The 27100-nt window shown below is 40.2% G+C and overlaps 1 long non-coding RNA gene across 1 annotated transcript in view; it reads right to left on the minus strand.

Moving 5' to 3' along the window:
* LOC117541459 overlaps positions 1-25064 on the minus strand; it is a 122878-nt gene extending 97814 nt beyond the window's left edge. Inside the window, exons 1-2 of the long non-coding RNA XR_004568317.1 lie at positions 24974-25064; positions 23199-23560 (exon numbers count right to left, since the gene is read on the minus strand). This is a non-coding gene — a long non-coding RNA (uncharacterized LOC117541459). The remainder of the gene's footprint in view (positions 1-23198; positions 23561-24973) is intronic.
* Positions 25065-27100: the final 2036 nt, after the last annotated feature.

Consider the following 27100-nt stretch of genomic DNA (forward strand, 5'->3'; position numbering starts at 1 on the left):
CTAAAGCTGCGACTGTAATCCAGGATAGAATAAATGTCCCTCGAAACGTTATTGAAAATGAAGTTAAGATTTTAGGGGCTGAATGTAAATAACCAGGTAATCATGTTACATCTTCACTGGCTTTGCTTCTCCGCCACTCCACCACCTAAATTCTATTTGTTTTATTGTTTCCAGTTCAGATTTGAAAACATTTTTGCCTGGCTAAAACAACAGTTAAATGTTAATTAACATCAGTATCTTTTTGTATTACATCGATATACCGAATCGCTACTTTTGTTACTTCACGCTGCTGTCACCACCCTGCTGGCTCATCGGTTCCTAGCTCGCTAGCTAGCAGACCCTTAGCTCTCCGGTGGCTACAATGATAAACTCCATCCCGGTGTGGTCAGCATACCTGCTCTCGTCCCAGGCCCGGCTCCAGGATGAAATGACTGAGGGGGCTGTTAAAATATACTCTGTTTTTACTGACATGTAACATTTGATTTCACCTTGCTCTATGTTTTTTAACGCACATTCAAAAACGGGAACATTTTCGAGAGTTTCAACCGGGTACCGGCCACCGAAAACGGGGACTTTGCCCGGAAAACGGGGACGTTTTGGTCACTCATCCGACTGTGTTTACAGCTAAGCACACACGCTAATATTAAGACTACAAGCTCACTTGGGGTTGAGGCTTTTTTATACGTTTCTTGACTGCCTGCCCACATATCTGATCTGAACATAGTAACGTTGTGTATTGGGGAAGATAATAATTGTGACATTTATTGTACTTTTTGATGGATGAATGATGCTCAAGGTGAGGGGGCAAATAATACAACTGAGGGGGCAATGCCCCCTTTTGCCCCCTCGTGGCGCCAGGCCCGTCTCGTCCCCTCCTCGGGCTTCCCCCGCTGACCCCCTCCCTCTCAGGTGGTCATCGACCAGTGGCTATCAAGCTAGCGGGCCAGTCGCCCGGCATCCATTATCCGCATGGACGTCAGTCACTCCTTCCCACCTCTCCTCCACAAACCGCTGACATCGTCCTCCTGTGATGCTGTGAATTATCCTGTGGTTTATACCCAGGCTCACACCACTTCTTCTGCCACGGTTATCCGGCCCCTGGTTTCCGGCAACAGCTAGCTCTGTGCTAGCACCACACCCCCCGATCATGCCACCGCTTTTCTCTGCTTCAGACCTCCACTCTCTGAATAACCACCTGCCTCCTGATTGTATGGACATCCTCAAGGAGACAGGTTTACTCCGCGGACGACGGCCTCCACACAGAGGCTCTGGCCATACGTTTTTCTTCCACTCTACGTCTCCACACTCCATCCCGTCCATCTGGTCGTGCCGCACTTCCGCATTACGCCACAACAACAACAAACAACACGTGAATCTGACCAATCTCTGACCACTCCAATCACAATGCAACAACCTCTAAAAGCGGCCCTCCTCAACACCCGCTCCATGAACAATAAAAGCCACATTCTAAACGAATTCATAACGGACAATAACCTGGATTTCCTCTTTCTCACTGAGACCTGGCAAAAACCTCTGGACTATTTTTCATTAAACCACTCAATCCACAAGGACGGGGTGGTGGTATTGCTGCAATTTTTAGGAAGGATGTGAAAGCCACCACCATCTCCATCCTTGATATTCCCTCATTCGAGCACCTGGTATTCAAGCTCTCTGGTCCCACTCCCCTGGTCACAGCCATAATTTACCGCCCTCCAAAACAAAATCCCACCTTTTTCTCCGACCTCTCTGACCTTCTAAACCAGCTATGCGCAATATCTCCATCTGTGCTCCTCGTAGGGGATTTCAATATCCACATTGATAACCCAACCAGTAAATATGCCATCGAATTTCTGGAAACTCTACAATGCTTCAACTTTACACAGCACATCAACTTCCCTACACACAGCCGTGGATACATCCTGGACCTAGTCTGCTCCACTGGTCTCACCACCCACCACATATTCAGCCTCGACCTTCTCCGACCACCTGGCCACCACCATGGACATTAATATCCCCTTCCCCATCCAAAAACACAAGCGCACAATAATCTTCAGAAACCTTAAATCCCTGTCTCCCTCAGCACTCTCAGCCTGCATCACCTGCAAGATGTCCGCCTTCCCTCCCCCCCTGCCTGACAATCCATGTCAACTGATGGACTACTACAACACCACCATCTCCTCCTGTTTTAATGAACTAGCCCCCCAAAAAAACAAAACTGTCTCTTTCACACATGCAGCTCCCTTGTACACCCCCGAACTCCACCAGATGAAATCACAAAAACGGAACGCCTTCACAAGAACACCACTCTAACAGTTCATCTCCATGCCTACCCCGACTACCTACAACCATGGCCGTATCTACCATTGAGGTCACCGAGGTCCGGACCTCTGTAATATTTTCCGAGCTGTGTCTATAACAAAACTTGTGAAATAATTGCACTCAACGGGGTTCTTTGTAGTACTTCCATTTACTGACCATGGGGGCGCTGCATAACTACGTAGCCTCGATTAAAGCAAACAGAAGAAGACGACATGTATCAACAAACCTCCGCAGCCCGGACTTGTATCGGAGCAGCGGAGGAGTGATGAAGTATCTAGAGATCTGAGTCCAGCGGGCTGCTTGTGTTTCTGTTCATCAGGACATCATATGACCAGCAGATCCTGTGTGAACGCTATACGTTAGTCAGTGGACGTCCGACAACATGCACACACTAACTTCTATTGCAGCTATAGGCTATACTTTGGTTTAAATTGCGTGAATAAACTAGCTAGAGAGCTAAAGTTAATTACGTTCATCCAATGTCAGAAGGATTACCTTTTAACACACGTTGTAATGCTTTTCTTCATTTCAATTTGAGTAAAACATTGAAGATATAACATTGTATTGTTTTCTTTTTACACTGACTCAGATATAATGAAAAGACTACGTCAGTCGAAGCTCAGCTTTGGTAAGGAAGAGACAGGACAGGCAGAGAGAAAGAGAGAGAGAGAAAGTGATGGAAGTCAGAGAGGAACTGGAGTCACACAAAATAATGTAGGCTTAATAAGCCCATCTATTTATCTATCTATGTATCTATAACAATAGTCTTCATTTACAATAGGCATCATTTTAAAACATACATCTATTGCAGTTATGATGTCATAATAACATACAATTGTATAAAACACAATTTGCTTACATCTTTGTTCACTTTTGAGAATCAAACAAAACAGATTTAAATAAAAAAAGAATGCAAACAAACAAGTGAAATGAACTAAATAGCTGAATTGCTTTTGATTCACTGGCAGGAGCGACAAGTGAGGAGGAGCAAACAGTGAACAACAAGGGAGAGATTGAACAAAAAGAAAGAGTAGAGGACAGAGAGAGTAATGAACAGGAAGAAGACAGAGAGACTAAAGAAGATGGAAGAGAGGCTGCACGTTATGGAAAGGAGAGAGACATGGGAAATGAATGTTGACAATGTGTTGTGATCATTTTAGCTTCTTCTGCATGTCCAGATCATTACTAGTAACAATCAACTGATTCTTATGTATTACACTTTAAAAATAATTGATGCTGACATTGTCAGCCCACTGACATGGTTTGAAATCAATATATTATCCAATGTGTGACCCCCCACAGCACCTAACTAGATCATGAAAATCCCAAAAATCTCGGGGGGTATCCCCCGAACCCCCCTAGCATGTTTGGACCTCGGTATATAGGAAATCCTGGATACGGCCCTGCCTACAACAGTACAATAATGCACTCAAAGCAGCCCGGTCCAACTACTACTCACAACTGATACACTCCGGCTCCAGCAACCCCAAGGCTCTGTTCTCCACCATCAACACACTCCTTACACCCTGTGACAACGCCACCCCATCCTTCACAACCGCACAGTACAATTCTTTCCTCTCATTCTTTCAATCCAAAATCGACAGCATTTATAGAAACCTGACCTCCTCAGCATCCCTCCCCATCTCCCCTCCTGGCTCCCCCCCTTCACCTCACAGCCTCTATCCCGGTTCTCCCCTGTGACCCCAATGCAACTGTCCACCCTCATGGCTGGAATGAACTCCACCTGCACTCTGGACCCCATACCAACAACATTTGTCAGGGAATGCCTCCCTCCCATCTCCCAACTCATGACCACAATCATTAACTCCTCCCTCTGCTCTGGATCGGTCCCCCCCTCACTCAAATTGGCCGCTGTTAAACCCCTACTGAAAAGACCTGGACTCACACCTGACATCATGTCCAACTTCCGGCCCATCTCGAATCTCCCCTTCCTATCGAAACTAGTGTTGTAGCCTCCCAACTGAAAAACAAAAACCATCACTGCCACAACTCACTCCACACTCACCAACTGTCTCTCAGAAATTAAATCCTGAATGCAAACAAACTACCTTCAACTGAACAGCGGCAAATCAGACATTATCATAATCGGACCCACATCCCGCACCAACACCACCCAGAACTTCAACCTCACCATTGACAACACCACTCTAACCCCCTCTCCTCACATTCACAACCTTGGAGTAATTTTTGACAGCCAACTCTGTCTCTCAACAATTCGATAAACACATAAACCATATCACCAGGACCACCTTCTTCCATCTAAAAAACATTGCCCGCCTCCGCCCCTCACTCTCCTTCCTGGCTGCTGAAACCCTCATCCACGCATTCATCACTTCAAGACTGGACTACTGCAACAGCATCCTGTATCGTTCATCATCCACAATTCGAAATAAACTGCAATATATCCAGAACTGCGCTGCCCGACTCCTCACCCACACCCGCTCCAGAGACCACATCACCCCCGTCCTTCAAAACCTGCACTGGCTCCCTGCCCATCAACGAATACACTTCAAAATCCTTCTGCTAACACACAAAGTTCTCAATAATCAGGCCCCCCCCTACCTCACCGACCTGATCCACCACTACACCTTGCAGCCTTCGTTCATCAGAAGCGAACCTCCTTTCTATCCCTACACGAACCAAGCTCCGAACCTGGGGGGACAGAGCCTTCTCCATCGCTGCCCCCACACTCTAAAAACAAATGCCTTGGCTCAACAAAGAAAATCAACGCAACAGTTTGCATCGATGTTTATTGCGTTAAGACAACTTTTAATGAAATTGTCTTAAAGCAACAAAGTTATTTGAGTTAGGGGAGAAGGCTTTTCCTCTACAATCAGAGGTGTTTTTAATTACCACTTACTTAATAATTGGTAGCATAAACACAAGATTTGAAGTTGAGTACTCAAAAGATTAAGTTGTTCTGACTAGTTTTACCATATTATTTAAAAGGAATTTTAAGTTGTATGTACTTAATTACCATCATTGTGAACACACGTTTTTAAGTTGACAACCATTTATAAATTAAGTTGCTCCAAATATATTGTATTCAATAGTTTTTTTTCTTAGCTTTTTCATGTTTTTGCTTTTAAAGAAAGAAATTAATTGATTCCACAACTAAAATATTAGGCAATTCACTTTTTATTTTGAACTGCAGTTGTTTATTTCAACACATGATGTTTCAATCAGGAGAGAATTCATTTAGTTTGAACATTTATTGACACATGCCATATGATAAGGTGCATGAACACCTGAAATCACAGCTAACTGCAGGAGAGAGGAGAACCATTTTATAGTTTGGCTGCAGCACGTTGATTGGCTGCTGGAGAATGAGGTGAAATGTAATAGGTTAAAGAGAACGCCTGTGATGAGCTGATTATATGCAGCTGTGGAGTAAATGTATATACACCCAGTCTTCCTGAAAGAACTTGCGCTGAGCTTCATTTAAATCTTGAAAAAAAAGATAAATAACACAAATTTAAATTGCCCCACAAATAATAAATAAACACATTAGCCATGGGAAATGGGGACACAGCAAATACATGCTGCCATCACAACGAAGTTAGAGGCCTTTGCATATTTAAAACCAGTGCCAAATGTGTCAAATCTGTAAAGTCTTTGTAAAACTACAGTAACAAACTCTCAATGGCCACCAATCTGCAGATCACACACATACATTTTACAAAAGATGTAACAAAGATGTTTACACTGCTGACAGTCATTATTTCAAACAGTATGAACACATTTAACGCAGAATGCTTGCTCATTCTTTTGTTTCCCTCGACCACGATGGTTGACATCGTATGGTCAGACCCTGGGGTGGACCGGTCACTGATGAAGGTGATATTCATGTCCTTTTGAAGCACATTACATAATAGGTTAGCGCATAAGAGATAATGAATTAGGTAATTGCATACTTTTTAAACTGTCACTCTTAGCGAATTCAGAGCCATTATTACCAGCTGCTAAAGCAACGCTGGTATTGTTTTCCCCTATTGAGTCTGCATGTGTGTGTCATCATGGCAATGTGGTCCTGAAGACACACAGAGGTGGTTTTGATTACTTTGCCTAGTGTTTAAATGCATGTGGACAGATTTTGTCAATCACAACCGTGCAAGTTTTAGTGTATCTTCTCATCTTTTTTGCAGGTTCCATACAATTTGAACTGGTTAAGTGAAGAGCAGAAGCCACTTTTCAAATGTTACACAATTATTTTCCCATGCCATTGCTGTCAACACCTATCCATGCTGAACGTTGCTAAGATATTATTGATTGGGGCGTGGCCAAAAGTGCAATATACTTCAAAATGTAACTGACAGAGAGCAGTGCTTTTGTCCTGTGTTTTTACACTAGGCCCATGGATTTTATTTTATTTCAAGATTTGTAATTACGTCGCTAAACTCCTTGAAAAGGTCCTCTTCCTTTTCTACAAGGTACACGACAAGGCAGCGGATGGCTATAGTTATCTGCGCACTTCATTTGTATTGTGCTATTTTTGAAAAAGGAAAATAAGAGAAATTACCTAAATTAATATATTCTGAATGGGTGACAGCCAACAACTTGTATTTCAATGACAACTCTAAATAACAATCCTACCTCAAGAAGCATGTCCTTGATCTGCTTCACAGAGATTCATTTTTAATAAAAAGAGATATCACAATAGTAACCAAGTATTTTTACACTCTCAGTAGCCTCTACTACTTTGTGTCCTCTCACAGAACTATTTACAGTTCAAAGGCTGCTAATTTTGGTCAAACAGCAATTTGCCTATACAGTGCAACTACAAGGCTATCTACTGTATTTGAATGACAAACGATGACACTCACCTTAAAATGTCCTTTGTATATTATTTCTATTTGTCTTAACTGTCGGAGCTTGTCCAGGCATGTTAAGTGGGAGTGGACTTGAAATCCTTAACTCAAGGTGTAGAACAATTAAGTTATCAAGCCAATTGCATTACTTACTACAACTTGAATTTTGTTTTAAGTCAATTAACGCAGAAATCAGAGTTCAAATTACACACAATATTAAGTTGATGTAATTACCAACATTATTACGTCAACACAACTTATAAATTAATGTTTGCATCTTAAAATGTTTATCTAAATCAATTAACTCGCATTTTTATCTTGCAACCATGCATTTAATTAAGTGGAGGTGAAAGGTTGCCTGAATTCGTTTTTAGAGTGCACCCTCTGGAACTCCCTTCCACAACACATCAGAGACTGCACTGACCCCCCCACTTTGAAAACACTGACCAAAACACACCTCTTCAGACTGGCTTTTAATTTGTGAATTATGTTGTGTTGCTGTTTTAATATTTGTATTCTATTATAATATGTGTTGCTGTTTTAATTATTTTGTATTCTAATTTATCTCGTTTTATCACCACTGTAAAGCATCTTTGAGCACCTGAAAAAGCGCCTTGAAATTAAATGTATTATTATTATTACATCTGTATAAATAATAGCATTGTCAAAAGTCAAACTGTGTTGTCATTTATTATTTGCTTAATGTTGAGGTAATTTGAAGAAGAATATGATCAGAGCCCTGATGAAAGGTAAATGGTTGGTCTCATAGTTTGTAAAAAGATCCCAATTTTATTAAAGCTTTTAGTAAATGTTGTTTACATATTGTGCACAAATTAAATCATTTTTCATCTAATAAAATAAAAAGCAACAGAAAACACAAATCCCCCTGAGGGCGGCTTAGACTGGAGATTAAGTGCTTATAGGCTTTCATGGGTGTTTTTCCATGCTGAAAAGTCAAAAATATTTGACCATATAAGTAGCTGTTGTTGTTTAGTTTTTTTCTCTGAATGTCCAGTGAACCAAACACACAGATAAACTGACCCGGAACATGTACGATTTATTTCAACAGAAAGAGACAAGACAACAAACCAAACAAAAACAATTATCTTCTTCAAATCAACAGCCTATTGTAATGTTTGTAGTCCATCACTTTTAATGACTAAATGACCACTGTGTTAAATGCAGCTGATCATAAAACAATTCAATACAAAATCCTAATTGTTTCAGAGCAATATTTAAATGTAACTACAGTCACACTAAATCTCACTGAACAAAGTCACATGTTTGGTACCAAATGTTCATACATATGTACCATTCTCTCAATTACATTAGTTCCTAGATCAAAAATAAATAATAAAAAGACAGCTTTAGGTCCATACGTTTACCCTCAAGTCAAAGTTGAATAAAGGGTAAATGCATATGGAAACATAAAGAAAGCAGCTAGCTTCCCAGATGTGATTAATGAAGTGAGAATCTCTGTCGACCACTCACCAAAGCCGTATAGGACTAGAGCCATGGAGGCCTGAGGCAGAGTACATGATTGTGTGTGTTGATGTGGGAACGAGAGAAAGAGGTGTGCATGTGTGTGGCAGTCTGTTGTGAAGTGTGTTTATGCATATGCATAGGTTTGTGTGTGTGTGTGTGTGTGTGTGTGTGTGTGTGTGTGTGTGTGTGTGTGTGTGTGTGTGTGTGTGTGTGTGTGTGTGTGTGTGTGTGTGTGTACTGGAAGCAACATACCCTGAGGCTGTGACAGACGGACTCTAAACCACGTTACCCACACACCCCACTGCCTCGCTTAATAGTGCATGAGATAAGAACATTTGGACTCCAACATAACCCACCCACCCCTCCAGCACCGACCACTCCTCCATGGGAAATTGAGCTTTATGACTCCCCAGATTGAGACAATGTCTCCAATGGTTTGTATTGTTGAAAGGAATGCCATGACAACAGGCGCGCCGGATTCATTTTAGAAGTGGGGGGGGGCAAAAAAGGTGCGTGTGTATGGCCCAATCCCAAACCACGCCCTACACCTACACACACACCCTCCGTGACGGAGTGAACTCCGTGGAGTGACACATGAGGCTCCCTCCTGTCAGTATAGGGAGTAAATACAGCAGCAAGCTTTGGGACAAACTCCCCTCTCTCCGGCAGAAACAGGAAATGCGTAACTGTATGTAGGCCTAACGGTTTCAAATCAGCATCTCTTAGACAAAAAATGTAAATGAATAACTCAAATAAAACTCCAAACATCTTTAATTGTGTTACTTTTTTGTAAAGCTCTTTTAGTTTTAAACCTGATGTTTATAAGCTTCTTAGTTTTTGCAATAGTCTGTAAATATACACAACTTTATAATAAAATGCACACATTTACCTTTTTCTAGACAGGTATGATCCTAAGTTAAAAAAATATGAGGTTATCATGAGGTTGTTAACATCGCAATTTATCACTATCGTTTAGTGGTTTTGCAAAGAATTAACCATTCTCTGTTTTTGTACCATTCTGCGTTGAAGTACCTTCTCTTTGCTCAAATAATCTACTAGCGGTCTCCTTTTTTCGACAGTTAGCTGTACAGCTTTACCCGCCTCAATGTCCCAACAACAAACCTCCATGCAGTCGGAACCAGCCTGTTTCGGTTCAACGACGGCGGCGGTGGGGGCGGCGGCGGTTTTGACAGTTTCTGCGGCCGCAGAGCTGCTGCTTTTGGGTTCATCTGGCTTCGCTGTTTCTATGATTGATGAAGGTCCAGGCTCCGGAGATGTGGATGTCAGGGATGTGACCTTCCAGTTGTTACATTTAAGTTTAGATTGACTGTATTTAGTTTTCTTCTGCGCTGGTTCTTCTGACATGTTTGCAAGTGTATATATTATTTCTAGGTTAACGGCTGACACACACTGAACAACGTAACAAATAAAGTAAACAACGTAACAAATAAACAAATCTAAGCTTTTTTATTGGTTGTAATTTACATGGATACATTTGAATGGTGTGACAATGTCCTATTTGATTGGGTTAAAATGTACATATTCTTCTTGTTATGTCTGCCTGCTTTATTTGACCTAATGCAAAGTGACCTGCTCCATCGAAATCAGTCGCATTGACCCGAAGACACATTTTGATTCCTAGCTTTCTAATGATATCAGGATTGTTTTTGTACTCCAAATATCAAGCAAAATATGTCACATTATATAATGACTGTTACAGAGTCATCATTTTGAGAAAAAGGCCTTTAAAGTTTTCTCTTCTCTGGAATCCATCATTTCTCATCATCAATCATCATGATTGATTATTAGCGGAGCAAATAATCAAAATACTACGGAGGAAAGATATTTTCGTTTGGATTACTGCACTCACGAGAAACACCGGCTGTTGTTATGGCTGCTGTGACGTTAAGCTACTCCGTTCTCCGCTTGTAATTATGCCGAAGTTTCAAAGTTGTATTTATCATCTGAATTTGCTGAAACAAGTTTAATATTCTGAAAGCCAAGACTTTGCTTATTTGAAATCAGATAAAAACAAACTGTAACGGACCCTGCCGTGTTATCTATGATTAGCACCTTACATTCATAATTTCAGCGGGAGGGAGGGGGGGGCGGCGCTGAGGAACAGCAGAGTGGCGAGAGCTGTCATCTTCCCTTTACAAGCTTAAAAAATGCCTGTAGCTAGTGAGATTGAATATAACAATCAAAAATAACAAAATATACACAGCTAGATCAGATCACGTTTTAGATGCGACTTTAGAGTAGAGGGGAATTATTGAAAAGGGATTTGTACAGTTTTCCGCGGCACAGTTTCATGGAAACACATCAGCTTTTGGACGACAGTCAGGATTCAGGAAAGATAGATCAACATCTATGGCACTAATGGAATTAAGTGAGGAAATAGCAAACTGCATGGACAATAAAAAACAAGCAGTGGGAATATTTATAGACTTACAAAAAGCATTTGACACCATCACAATATTTTACTGATAAAACTGGAACGGTATGGCATCAGAGGGGTGGGATTAAACTGGGTGAGAGATTATTTAAGCAACAGACAACAATTTGTTGAATTTGTTGAAAACATAAAACAAATCCACAGATACAATTAATACTAGATAACATACACATAGAAAGAGTATATGAAATTAAGTTCCTTGGTGTGGTTTGAGAGCACAACATCAGCTGGAAACCTCATATCACTCATGTATCGCAATATTTGGAAAAGCCAGATACATTCTGGACTATAACTCATTGCATACTCTATATAACACACTAATATTGCCATATCTGATTTACTGTGTGGAGATTTGGGGAAACACGTACAAAACCAACCTACAGCCGTTATGCACATTACAAAAAAGGGCTATAAGAGTTATCAATAATGTTGGATATCTTGAACACACTAATGTATTATTTTTGAAGTCACACATATTGAAGTTCATTGATCTGGTTAAATTTAAAACGGCACAAATCATGTACAGAGCCAGCCATAATCTACTTCCTCGGAAATTAAAAACATTGTTCATAGACAGAGAGGGTGGGTATAATTTGAGAGGAAATCTACATTTTAAACAACTCAAGGTCAGAACAACTCTGAGAAGTATGAGTATAACAATCTGTGGGGTGATTTTATGGAATGGTTTGGAGCAGGAGTTCAAACAAAGCACAAGCATAATTCAGTTTGAAAGGATGTACAGAAACACTTTTTTGGAAAAATATGAGAATGAAGAAAGGTGATTGAAGATGAGAAATTATTGTATATGTATGTATAAATGTAAATCTAAGTAGGAATAACTTGCATAATGATTTAAAGGACAATCATTGATCAAGTAAGGGGTGGGAATTAATAAGCATTTGCTTCCTCCTGCTCCCTTTCAGACACAAATGATTTATTATTATTATTAATATGAAGACTTTTTTTGTTTTTTTTGTTGAATATACAAATATTACCATGAATGTGGATAAATACTGTATTATAACAATACGGTATTCTGTTTTTCACATTTGTTATTTTTTATTTGTTATTTTTGAATCTGTTCGAAATAAAGACTGAAAAGAAAAAAAAAATAATAATAATCTGCTGCTGCGAAAATGTGGGGCAGGGCTGAAAAGTGGGGGGGCCAATGGCCCCCTGGCCCCCCCGCTTCCGGCGCCCTTGCATGACAACAACTGGATGGGTTGACTAGGGAACGTAATACAAACACAGACACACTCAGTGGCTCAGCAGTACAGTATGGGTGATACTGCACACATGCGACAAGAGCAGGAAAAAAAACACAGACAAGTAGATAAACAGACATAAACTGGCACAGATGCACAGGCAAATACACTGCACACTTGGACATTAACACATGAACACCAAGGGACACAAACAAGCTGGCATACTATGGCACATAGTAAAAAAACACATCATATTACAATGTGTCCGTTGAGATTGCCTGTGTACAAAATCGTAGGTCCACCTGCTCTTTCCATTTGTTTATCTGATCAGGTGCAGTGTGGTAAGAGGCAGATAAATAGAAAAAGGCTAGATTATAATATATCTTTCTCCCAACAGTGTTGAAATAACAGCAGGACATTTTTCTGTGATCAGAGCCAGGTAAGTAATACAACTGCAGCTTTGAAATGAAGTGTTAACATAACATTTAAAGTACCCTTCCCAACTTTGGAAAACTGATTCTAATGTTTCTTTTTTGCAGATAAAGAGCAGTTGACGTGTGGTAACCATAGACTGTATATATAAGGGTGGTAACGCAACTAATTAGTAACCCAAAACTCACTCAAAAAATTATAAATCACAATTGTCCTAATGCAAGTCAGAGGTAATCTGAGCAGTGGACATTTATGAAGCAGCAAACTCTCACAGAGATCAGATGAACACATGTGACTCTGCACGATAAGGACTCAGTCAAGGAGTGAGCGTGCACACCTGCAAAAAAGCAGGGCTGATCAACAAACCATTGTGAACCAACTATAATGTCAAGTTAAAGAAACAGAGTGCAGTAATGCAGACAGAAAGTGGTAGATAGTGGGTGGATGCGGCAGACTGAAACGCACAGCCAGAAACAAATAGGGAGAAAGAAATAGACACCGACACCCAGCCAGCCAGAAAGGCGGCCAGGAATCAAAAGATAAAGTGAGGCAAAGAGGAAAAAGACAGACATGCATCCCAACTGTGACAGGCAGACCGCATTGTCGCCAGGAAACTTAAGTGCAAATTCTGAAAGACAGCAGTGCATACCAGCATGAAACAAAGAGGCAGAGAGAGGCAGGAGGGAAGAGAGTCAAAGTGTAACTGGAGGGGAGAGAAAAAGTGACAGAGGAGGTAGCGCAAGTAGGGTGCATGAGTGAGAGCTGGAGAGGATGAGAGAGACATACACACAGACTGATAGAGAGTGCATATCTCAGCAGGGATTCTTACATGCTTGTACAGTCCAACAGAAAAGAGAAATACTCCACATGACAAGGACAACTTGTCTTTTCCTCCACACTCTCTTAAACTTGCATTCTGAGGCTGTGAAACAGGCTCTTAACCAGCCTACCAGCCAAGCAGATTACCAGCCGTCCACACTGTAAAAGATTACGTCAGCAGACGGTTAGCTTGGTTGGATTAATGGAGTTTTTTTAAGGACAGGACCAAGGGACTGCTCTAAGTCCTGTGAATACTGTCCCAGAATGCACTCTTAAATAATGATGCCACTTAGTGCTGTGTTCTCTTAAAATGAAATGTGTTTTGCTATAAAAATATGTTAAGATCATTTGGAAGCTCCTGGGACAGATGTGTCAGCACAAAATGATAGCGTATTATCAGTAAACCAGACTAGAAGTTCCTCTGAGACAAGAATAATAGAGACCCTTGTCTGAAAGTCTGGAGGTATCCTTTCAAGTGGATGCAAATTTCTACCTGAAGTTTTTGAGCAGTAGTATGGTTGCTGTCGTTGTCAAATTTACATTTCTGTCTGGCATCCTTTCTGTCAGTGTGGAGCCGAGTGAACTGCCGGTGAACTGAGGAGTAGGCTGGCTCAGTGCTCTCACTGTGGCACACAAAACCTCACTGTGCGTGTGTGGGATGGAGAAATTAAGTCAGGGAAAGAGAGATAAAGAGGTAGAGAGGAGGGGGGGAAAAGACTGAACAAATTGCTAAGAGATAGTTAAAGGGAGAATAATATGGTTGGATAGAAGGTGTAAACATCTTCTTGCGATCGGCCTTGTAACTGTGTGCTTTCATACTCAATAAATGTGTGTGTGAGTGGCCACAAGTTGACTGTGTCAGCAGCTCTCATTACCCCACACAGCCGTGGACATCAGAGACCTATTAGCTGGTAAAGCAGCCTCTGTCTGTCTGAATACAAACAACAGCGGCACAGAGGACGACACAAACACACCCACACACGCACACACACACACACACACACACACACACACACATACACACACACACACACATCGACAATAAACAGCAAGGAAAAGAGAGGCTCACAAATGAACACAGAATCACTGATGCACATTTAGCACTTGCACACATATGCATACTTTCGAGGCAGGAAGTGGATTATCTACCCAACCCAACTGAAAAGTAGTCTGACTGCTGCACAGGGATTAACTTTGTATGTGCAGGAATATTCAAACTAATCTGATTTTTTATTTTAGCCATGAACAAGGCCACCCAGGTTCCTGTAGGCTGCTTGAGGTGGTGATATGAAGGCAAGTAATTTGGATAAAAAAGAAAATAAGTCATATTAATGGACAATTAAGTTGCATGTGAACATTCTTTAATTCCCTCTAGGCCAATTATGGTTTTAACATGGGCCCACTCCCATCTAAAAGAAGAGTTATTAGCCTGAATGTAACACGCAGTAGCTCAAGCAGTTTGTGATTAAGTCGACCTGTTTATATTACTGTGAGTTTTTTATTTTTAGATAGCTAACTTTACATTTTTCTGTTTCCAAGTAAGGATAACATGCCAACAAATTTCAATCGCAAGTCTACCCTCTGACAGCTATCGTAAAGCTAACCCTGCCTGTCTGTCAGAGAGTGCATGCTAACAGGCTAATACATAATTGAAAGCATGACTCACGCTTAGTAAACTTATTTCTCTTCTGAAGATGACGCCTTGTCCTTGTCGGGAAAGGAATGTGTGTCCACTGTGATTCAGCTCTGGCTGGTTAGTCCTAATAATAGTCGTGGTTTAATATTGAGGTGTTGTGAACGTTGCCGCTGGCTATACAAATAACTGTGTGTGTGTGGACTGGGCATGCATGTGTTATAATTTCAGCGCCTAAGATTGTCAGCAATATACACATACATACTGTACAAACTGTTTTAGTCGGACTGTCATTTTATCCAGCAAGGACATTTACAAGTACCATGAATTTGACCTTGTGAACTGGCGCTGGCACCACAGCAAAGAACAGAATAGCTAACGGCCAGCGCATACTAATTAAAAGCAGGGCATGACGTGGTCTTATTAAGCCACATTAATGTAGAGATTACACATTGATCTGATATGAAAAGACCTTCAATTAAAAATATTGTCTAAAAAAGCCTTAGCTTTGAGGTGCAATCTTGATTTGTCTGACCCTGTACAAATGGTACAAACTCACATTAGTGGGGAATTACTGTAGGTGAACATAACGATTGAGTCAGCTTGCCACATGCTAAACTATATGTCTATTTCTTTTTTTAAAGGGCATGGCCATTTTTTTAAGTGCTCCCAAATTAAATCCAAACTCCCACTTGACTGTGTTGTGCCATGTTTGTTGCGAAAGTGGGCCTGTATCCAGCTGTATTCAGCATAACGGCTGTATCCAGCATGGAACTACTACATTATTGAGAGCAGGGGCATTTACTTGAGTTTATTCAGCCCATTTCCAGGCACTCAGATTATGCCTCGCACTGGACTGGAAAATCGTGTCAGTGCAGATAGTTTTACGGGAAGGCTTTCATAGTCTGCTGCATAATCTGCCTCCTGGAAACCCAACTTTTGACATTAACCATCACATGGATATAAATGGCATGCTCGTACATGAAGATTCCCAGACATGAATGACCTTTGATGCAGATTAGTAATGGAAAAAATAAGTCATCTAGACTATGCCATTGTATCATCATAGAGCCTTATAATTACCATGATGTCAGCAAAATTAGCATTTTAGAATGGAAGGGGATTTGGATGGTGGTCATTGTTGAAAGAAAAGCTGCTTCTCCTTACTTGGGAATGGTTTTAAAGGGTTAATGAATTCATCGGTTATGAAGCAATCAAGATATTGCGTACTTATATTAAGTGTGATGAACTATATAGTATATGGATTTTTGACGTGGGCTTACTGGATATATAAACCAACCCAAAATGCATTGCGGCTCTTCAGAATGTCCAATGGCCAACTGCCAGACAGAAGGTTTAAGTAGTTAGATACAATTATTATGAATGATGTTGATTGACGTTTAGGTACAGTTAGTAATACCTTAACTTTACAGCTCATATTTAACTATGACATATGTGTGTGAACAGTCTGCTGGTTATGGCAAACCTAAGGGTTATTTAGTTAGGCAGTATGCAGGATATACTCATTGAGTATTAAATAAGCAGTAAGACAGCATGCCATTTGGAAGACAGACACTGGGGTCATAATAGAGCTTGTATGAACACATTCAAACAAATCCCCCACCATGTTGTTCAGTCTGCTTGTTGTTAGGTGGATCTCAGATTGTCTTAATGTGATCAGGTTTCTCTTCATTGGAAAGAGACAGCAATGAGTTAGAGGATTGCAGATATCTTCACCCCACGCTGTAATATTTGTATTACAAATATATTTGTTTGTATGCAAACAAAGGAAGAAAGAGTTGTGTATACTATACCCACAAAGGCAGAGACTGTGATAGTTTAACATCTGATAATAATAGCTAGTGTTACAAAACTAAATCGGATGTATCACACTATATCCAGCTTAAAGATATCTCCATCCAAACAGATCTGATTCAGAACTAGTCAAGCACAGTCCTGACAAGGTGTTATGCAGGAAAGAAATAACTAAATAAAGATAGGACACCAGATAATGTTTTTGGATTAGCTTGCTTGACTATCACCTCCTCAAGTGTGGCAATACAGCACAGAGCATTATATTAATACACAGAAAGATATTGCTTAAAATGTTATAATCTGACAGCTATATCTGAACGAGACTCTAGGAAAATAGCTCTAACGACTGAGGCACATTACCGCGGATTAGCATTATACTCTGTCCTGGGCGAGTATAATATCAACTTTATGTACATGTTTTTAGTATTTTTTCAAGCTGTTAAAGGGAACCTAATTATAAGCTTGATTTTATTAAATAAAAAATGACAAAATATGGGATTGTTTTGTAGTGTCTGAAAAACGTTTCATAGAGACACTTACAGGGCAGCAGCATTACAGTTTGTGCTCATGTATTGCATTCCCTAATGGTTTTACATCACTGCAGATTCTTAGTCATTCTCCTGTGCTTTTATCCCTATTTTGATGTGATCTTTTTTTGTCTTGCAAAGTAAATATTTTAAAGAATTACTGTCAAAATAGTACACGTTCTGAGGAAATCAGAGGATGCCTTCAGTTTCAAAGGAACAGGCTTTAGTTTACAGACTAAAAACGGCTGTCAGAGGCTTTAGTTTGAGCTTAACTGGGTTGTGTCTGACAGGTAAGGCAAGTTACTATCTGATGCAGAGAAACATTACTTTCTAGCTGCCAGAAATGTAGAAAAAATGACACATCATAGATTTGTTTACAAGTAGGAAAAGGATGTAAACGTCTTTCTTCTGTCTCAGCTCTAGCCTACACACATTTTTAGACAATCTGGAAGAATAACAACCCTGCTTTGGGAATAGGGAACCATTTTATGATTTTAAAAGTATTAAAGTCTTTTTGAAAAGGTAAGCTGCCCACTGACCAAGTTCAAGGATTCCATTATGCAAATGATACGCCTCTTCAAACTCATAGCAAAGGATATCAGGCATAAAAGGCAACTAGAGTGAAAAGGTTTCATCGCTTTTTTTTAAATGCTCACACTTATATTAGGAAGAAGGTGCAAAAAAAGATAACTAGCTTACATAAAGATAGTCAATATAGATGAACAAAACAAAGAGCCACCTTTACAATCTATAAATCTGAGAATGAGACGGCACAATAATGGACCGACGGTGAATGAAAGGAAATGGTAATCCAAAAACAGAATAAGTGCCCACATAAAAACTGTCACCAAAATGATTTCTAGAGACTTTATCATAGTATTAAACCACAGTAAATCACAGCATTAAAAGCTCAGCAGTACTTGTATCATTTAACTGTACTGTGCATTCAGTATACAAGCCAGTGTTTATCCTCTGATGACACAGGGGTGTGTGTTTGTATCTATAAAATCACTGTGTCTTAATCTCCTAACTACCAGACGATAACAGATTTGTCTGTGATAAAATCCTGGTTTATACACGTGTCTGTCTGCTTGCCATACAAGTCAATCTTCATATGTGCGTCTGTGTGTTGCTGCTCATCTTCTGTGTGTGTGTGTGTGTGTGTGTGTGTGTGTGTGTGTGTGTGTGTGTGTGTGTGTGTGTGTGTGTGTGTGTGTGTGTGTGTGTGTGTGTGTGTGTGTGTGTGTGTGTGTGTGAGAAGGAGCAGATTTAGCTTTGATAAAACCTCAGTCTTTAGAGGGATTATCAGTCCATCCCCAGACAGCAACATGCTGTGCATTTATGGAGGTAATAAGTTGACCTGTAATAGACCGACAACTGGCTAGCGCTCTTATTGGAAATGGTGTCCCTATATCTACACCTGGGATGGGAGGAGGAGAAAAAAAGCAATATCTTCAGGGGAAGTTTTACCTGCTGCACAACACACCATGCGAGCTCCCATCCAGAGAATTTTGATTTGGTGTTTACCTTCATGAGTTTTCCAACTGGTTTGTCATGCTATTGTCTGCCTTTCAGTTTTGACTCCACTGACATCCCAGAGGGCCAATGTGCAGCTGGCAGAAAAGAGTAAGCACGCAATGTGGCACAAAGCAGGACATTAACATTTAAACCCAAACATAAAATAACTAAAGAGCAATCTTCATGACAAAGTCCTGTCCACATTTACCCTCAGAGATCTAAATCCTTGCCTTTCCGCACTAAGAGTAATACAAATGTTTAAAGATGCATTTTAGTCATTGCAATATTGTTTAATGTTATCTTCAAAGCTATTTCTCACAGCATGATTTGGATATTTCAAAGCAGGACAAATCCCTCAAAAGGTCATAAGATGGTGGCTGCAGGACACAGCAGTAAAATAAATCCGCTGTTATTTGCAAAAGCAATCCTTGGGTTGTTCCTGAGCTCCTGACTTATTTCAATATTACTGAAAAGCTTTTCAGTTACCAGTCTTATTGGCTGTAAAGAGTGAGGAGGGTCTGGAGGACTATGTTTTTCAAAAACTCAGTCACAGTCAGAAATAAAAATGACTAACCCTCTCCGTCATGGTGAGAAAATTACTATAAACTGAAGAGAGACAGATATAGAGCATTATACTATGTGTCCTGTCCTTCTTCCTACTTTCCCCGTCCCCTCTTCTTCTGTCTCACTTCTCTCTTTCTGCCTACTTTCTTTCCTGCCCATATTTTAACCCCATGTCTTTTTTTCCAGCTTCATCTCCCTATGTTCTCTCTCTATCTCTCCCTCCCCTCCTTCAAACGCTCTGCCTCATGCGCAGTCATAAAGAAATAATGTATTCCTGTCCCCCCAGTGCGGGTATGTATTAGCATGCCAGCAGAGCACGTTAACTTATCTCGCGGCTACAGGCGCTGAGTGGTTAAACTAAGCTCTGATAGTTTGCAACGGGATGCCTGTAGCTCAGAGAATCAGGACTGTCGTCACGATTAGGGATGGTGGGCCTAATGTTTTACTGCACTGTAATACTGTACTGTAGTCCTGAATGAGTCTCTGGTATGCACAAAGGGAGCATCAACCTAAATTCAACTAGGAAAAACTAACAAAATCATAACAGAGTATTTGTTTCCTCTAAAGAAACAGAGTACATTGAAAATCTGTTTAAAAGGCTGTACTATTTTTGAAGTCCAACTCCAAATGTCTTTCTCCATCTGTCAGTGCTTGTATCAGAGGATCTGAAATTACACTTTAGATGGAAAAACTAAGTATGAATCCAATAAAGCACAATGTTAACATAGTAGTGGGTCAACTCTTCATGTATTACAGATTGGACCATAACCAGTCTTGTTCTCATTTAGTTGTTTGATGAACCAGAAAATATAACTACTGTACATACAAGCATTATAGTTATTTCATGCAATGCCCACAAGCTACATGTAATGAGTGGTTGATATAAACCTGATAGCATTCCTGAGGCTAACCACAGGATGTCTAAGAGAATTAGGTTTACAGTGGTGATCAGTTATTCTAGGCCTGATGTTTTACTCTAGCCTAATGTTCTTTGCATAACATCAGTCCAGCTCACGAACATGCCATGCATACACAAATATATAACGTCAGAATTACGCAGACTATAGAATACATTCATGTCTGTAGGATTGATGTCAAAGCGCTACTTTCCAAAGTTATATACTTTGTGATGCTAATCAGACTTCACCAGAAATACAAGAATGAAGTACTTTATAGTAGTGTAATAGCAAATACCGATGGGATAAGAGATTATGTTGACAGAGATTTAGTTGTGCATATGCTGCAGAGACAGAGATGGTGTGAAACCATTGCCTATTTTAATGAGCATTCCAGCTTAGAGGGATATTGAGACTTCGGAGCTGGAAGATGCCACCGATTGCTGTGCAAATGTTGTCCCATGTAACTCAATGGATTAGGTTTAGAGGCTCAACTCCCACTGGGACGTCTGTATGAATAAAAAACGCATTCTCTCACAAAGCGTCCACCAAATGGCAAATGTTATGAAAACTGCAGTGTACTTGATAATGGCATTACAGATAAGCAATGTAATTAAGCTACACACAGCGGAGCAGACTGTATTGTAGCTGAAACCATGCCTATTAAGAGCTCAGTGCTGGGCCTGTCACAATGATTAGTTATGCTTAACCTGATGTTTCTGTTTCGCTCACAAGTTCATTAACTGGGTACTGGACTGAATGTGCACACTTGTAATCCAAAGTAGGTAAATAGTAAGGCAGGAGGGGTGTAGAGCTCTAATGTTAAAAGCAGGATCATTGGATCTACTTACACATGAACTGAATAAGACCAAAAATACACATGTGTATTATGCTTAAATAAAGCTTCACATTTTACTCTGTAAAATGTGATCACAATTATTATTAATGTCTCCATCTCTCTCTTGCATCCTCTGTCCTTGCTTCCTGTTGTTGATGACTCATCAGCACCCATCCTCTGCCACTGACCTACATCTGTCCCACCTGTGTGACACCGTGTTGACTGACCCACATTCCCAGGCGACCAGCCTGTGCCACAAGAGCAGAAGAGGAGAGAAACTGCAGTATGAAAGCTCTGGTCACACTTGCAGGTTAATTGTTGTTAGGCTGACATCGATACTGCCATTGTTAGATACCAGGTAGACCCTATAAATGTGATCTATTGGGCTTAGTTAAGGCAATTTACTTTCTATAATTAAACCTATAAAAGCATACAGTAATTTACAGCCACATAAAAAAGCATCTCTCTCAGTTGGCTGAGCGATGATTTATCCTCACCAGCCTGGGTGTTATGTTATCACATTCTTATTTACATCACATTTTTCAAGGCCTGATATTTTCTAGTCTAATCTGTAATGTAAACAACAAAAGTGTTTTCTCTCCCCACCACTCCCCAAGTTGTTCCTTGCATATGCTTACAGATAAACAAGCTATTTCGGAGCGGACATGGTAGATTAAAATCAGAGCACACAGCCAAGAGCAACATCTCTGTGTGTCTGCTTCTCTCCGCAGAGCACAGCATGGTGAGAGAGTGATGCTGCTGCAGGACCATGTGGGCCGCCATGCACAGAGGCCGGGGGCGGAGCTTGGATGCCGACAAGTACCACCGTGTGCTCTCATTGGCCCTCAATGACATCATTGATAAGGAGTGTGTCTTGCTTTCTCTCTCTCACTCACTCTAGCATAAGTATAGGCACAGGTTAAGAGGTTTATTATGCATCTCTCGTTACTTTTTCTTGCCTTCATCGACTGCTGCATGAAAATAGGCAATATTAATAAATTGTGTTTACGCAACTGCTCAACACTTGTCCATCACAGGAGTTCAAGTTTCTGTTTTATTTTCAGATGTAGATAGGTTACCACAAGGTCAACAGTGCAATAATGTTTATTCTCAGCAATAAAACTACTAATTGCATTTAAGAGCACTATTCATAAAATACTATAAATACTACTCCAACTGCTACATCTCAAATCAAATAAACATGGGATAACTGATTAAGAATAAATGAATAGGCCAAACACACTGCACTGGATCAGTCAAAGTCAGCTACACAGAAACTTTGGGCATAACACATGTTAATTGCATATAATATGAGAACATTCAGGAAAGGTTCATTCATATTGTAAAATAAAAAATATAAGTTTATGTAAAAGTGTTGTATATCAAGAAATATGAGTTTAATATATAAGTTAGTCATTAGTTAAGTAAATGAATCCTGGTTTGGCGTCAGTCTACAAAACACTATGCTGTCATCATAAAAAAAATGTAATTCCAGATTATTGTCCAAACGTCTAAAAGATATTGACCTATTTTCTTGGGATAGTGACTGATATGATAGAAGAATCTGGAGAATGGCATAATCATAGAGTGTTTGTCTAAAACACAGGTAAGAGGAAAATAATGTTGGAATGTCAGAGACGCTATTTTTAAGATGTAGCTCAGAATTGCACTTAAAACAAATGTAAAAATCCACATAAAGTGCAGCCTCTACCAAAATTCTATTAATATTGGGAAATGAATGGAGGCGATGTCTGTGTTCATATCTGGGTTTGCTGGTCAGTCCTGTTTCCAAGTGAGCAAGACAGCCCTGCAATCAAAGGGTTGAACAAGTGCCACATCCCAGAACAAAGTAATATCACCTACCAATGTGGAGGGCCTCTGAGGATCACAAATGCAATATCCTGCTGTCCCAGTGACTTTTGGCTGGAAAGTTGTCTTGTGGAGAGACACACTACACATTTGTATAATCCTCAAAGTGTCTCCATGAGTTTCATATTTCCAAGTGTGCCTGAAATGCATCCCGCCTGGCACTGCTGCTCCTGAAGTTTAAATCCTTATAAGATGAGTCTTCACCTTCTCCAAAAGAAAACTGCACAGTCTCTTAATCCTCCTCTGCGTCTTAAAAGCTGCTTGATAGGTGACTTCCATGTGATTTCCACAGTTTTTCTTTCCTTAACCTCCAACAGCAGAAACGCTTTCCTGGTTAATCTGGTGTTAAAATCCACCTAAGGACAGATCCCAGAGGAATAAAGAAAAGATTGAAAGCATTAAAACTTGCGCATAAACTGCTCATTGTTTCAAACTGCTCAAATAATAAATGAAATGATATATTTGTTGATAAACTATTGAACTTAGGGTGTGAATATAATAGACTTTTAAAAGTTGCTGTATGAGTTGGTAAAAGTTTGAAAAATAAATGTATCAAAAAACAATTGTTTGCAAAACGAATTCTGTTTCATACAACAAATACATCTATAAGTGCATATTGTTCTTCTTTGTTGCCAAATACAAAGTGTAAGGGTAGGGATACTATACAATGGAATGCAGCAAATTCAAACAAGTTGTTTGTTTGGCCACACCTTCACATGAAGAAGAAAGTTTTAAAAACAAAAATGTAAACTACATTTGTGTTTTAGAGACCTTAAAAAATTCAAGGTAAAATTCCACAATAAAAGTTCATTTATCTTGACGCTTTCCGGCGGGGTTTATATATTTGAAGAAAACAGGGGGACTAAAAGCGTATTCTCTACTTTGGAAATTAAACAACTACATTCGAAATATTTTTTATCCCATACAAAATATTTAAGTCGTTCCAAAAACGACGTTCCTTGTGGAATTGCGCTTCTTTCTGCTAGTTTTTTTTGTATGGACTGAGAACAAAGGAGCCTTTACTGTAACAAAGAAGCTGCAGCGACTTATACCTGTTGCTCAGTTTCCAATAAACTATTCCAAGTTGCTTAGTGATTTTCAAAACAAACATAATTGATATTCATTGTTTATCCTCGGAATAGTGTTCCTTATTCACGCAACAAGTGGAATTATGTGTCACAATTAGTTTCTTTGAGACTTTACACCTGATTGCATTGTTCGGAATTCCCTCAGTGCACTGGCAACTTCGCAAGACCACGAACACCACTATCAAAAAACTACTGCACGGGGGGGAAACTATTTACAAACTATTTATGAACTAATACTTGTCACTTTGTCTTTTTTCCAGTGTGCGTAAAAGCTCCTTTTTCTTCGCAAACTTCTGACAGACAGTTGCTTTGTCTTGCGCGTCGCAACATCCCCGAGAGACAAAAATACGGCAGCTGCACAAACTCCATCTCACCTCCAATGAGCTTAACTGACTAATTATAACTATGATAAGTTGATTATTTTTAAGCGTTATGAAGATGCGTGTCTGAGCATCCCATCAAGTTCTCTCCTCAAAGCGCCCCGCATCAGACAAAGGAAAAGGGGACCGCTCCTCTCGCTCTCTCTCCTCGCTGCCTCTCATTCTCTATGTGTCTCTCCCTCTCTCCTGCTTTGTGCTCAAGTTTGAGCGCTGACGCACCAACTACAGCAGCAACTTTTAACTGGAAATAAATTCACAAAAATCACGCCGGGGGTTCAAGTATAGGCAGAAGACAACTCACCTGGGGGTGTTTTGCTCTGTGCGCGTCGCCGTTTGTCGTGGAAAAAGTTTCAGAGGGCACATCTAGCTTTGTGTTGTGGAGTCCCCCTTTGTCTACACGTGTGATAGATGGATGGGGCTCCTTTTGGCCGCGCCTAGTTCATTTCGCTCTCCAAAGAGTCCCGCCCTCTCAAAGTCAAACAACTATGAACACAACAGTGCAGACGGACTGTGGAGATGTCTGAATACCATGGAGCACAGTGGAACAGTTTGATTTTAGATGTATTTATTTATTTGAGCTCACCAACTTTATTTGATCAGTTTACTTACCCAAGTCAATAAACTAATCAGTGTTTCTGTTATGATATATTATTTATTTTCAAATATTTAATTTGTATCTAAATGTAACGTTGTGTTAGATGTGGCTCGCACCTTGTAGATTTCCCCCTTTGATAACTCTTTCCCTTCTCTTTTCTTATTCAAGTGCCCACTAAAGGAATAAAGCTGTCACACTCTGCTTTATCATTTATTTATTTTCTTGTCTTTTTTCTCAATGTCAAGTGTGCAAATAGCATGGCTGCGGCTCACTAAAACTTTTCTGGATGCACTGCTTGGAGACTACCATTGTGTCTGGACAGCAGCAGCAGCAGCAGCAGCAGCAGCAGCAGCAGCAGGGGAACAAAGGAAGAGACAAAAGGGAAAAAAGGTCTCTTTGTTTGTTAATGCACAGAGTGGCAGTAAATATAAACAATGGCAACTCTGCAACAAGGTGAAACCTCTTAGACTGGAAAGCGTAATTTGGAGGCAAAGTAGGCCTGTGAGGTTTAGAAAAATTGGCTCATTCATCTTGTTCGATTTCAGCTATCTTTGTATGTTTTTTCATTTTGCAGGAATATTTCGTTAATAGAAAATCATAATTGAATTACTTAATTACACTCCCTATATAACAACATGCATTGCCCATATGCATACAGATTTGGTAGTTTGTAAACCAAACCTAAATTAGTAATCGGTTATTATTATCAGATGAATACATTAATAGATCTGCTGCTAAACTGAGAACAATAGGTATTTTGGTTGTTGTATCAAAAAGCACAACAGAACACCTGTACCTCATTCACACCAACGGTGTTTCAGGGCCGGTTCGGAGCTGGAGCTTGAAAAGCACCGGGTTTTCCTCTTCACACCGCAGCGGAGCAGCCTCTTAGCTCCAGAATCCGGTTCGTTTCAAGCACCAAAAAAGTGTCCGGCCAGAGCAAAAGCACCACTTACGTCACGCTTACGTCGAGGCGGGGGCAGGGGCAGAGACAGATCAACTCCTGAACAACAACAAAAAGCTCGCGTTTTATCCAGTTTGTACACAACGATGGAGAAACGTAACAAGAGTTTCAGTGTTTCTGCCATAGACAAAGGTTTCTGCTCACGGTGAAGCAACGTGTGTGCGTGTTAAGGTGGAACCTGAACATTCACGTTGATCACCTCTCATTATAACTCATTATAAATCTATAAAACTATAAATATTAAACTTTACTTCACGTGTTCATTTGCAAACAGCTGTTACATACCTGGGTGAAGGTTACAGTTCATTTAAATGAAAGATACAACGTTACTCCACACTCATGGTTCAGTCCACCTTAAGAAATAAGACCGACCTCGGAAGCAGTTGTGTTTTAAAAAAACCTTTATTGACACGAGTACACTTTTTATAAGAATATAACTAAACCACATAAATGACTCCGGAAAAGCTGCAGATAGAGCCATAAGAAATTAATGCAACTGATTTCATCCGCGCGGTTTGGCTTTATGAAGCAGGCACGCAAACGGTTACGTCATGACGCAAACGATGACGCAACGACGCTTTACCAGTCGGACTCTGGGCGGTGTGAAAAGAGCCAGAGCTAAACCGAAGAACTGGTTCTGAACCTAAAAAGCTCTAGCACGGAGCTTGAACCGGAGTTGCGTTGGTGTGAATGAGGTATCAGAGTTCAGTACACCTGCAGTCAAACTACATTCTAATGCATCAATGTTTTTTTTATACCCTGAAGCAAAATCGTTTCCAGGTACAAAGTAACACAAGATGTTTCTGGTGTAGCAACCAGTGGTGGCATGTTGCCCGAACAGAGGCATCAGGGACAAGCAGAGGCAGAGA

This window comes from Gymnodraco acuticeps, unplaced genomic scaffold, assembly GCF_902827175.1.
Source record: "Gymnodraco acuticeps unplaced genomic scaffold, fGymAcu1.1, whole genome shotgun sequence".
Taxonomy (NCBI): domain Eukaryota; kingdom Metazoa; phylum Chordata; class Actinopteri; order Perciformes; family Bathydraconidae; genus Gymnodraco; species Gymnodraco acuticeps.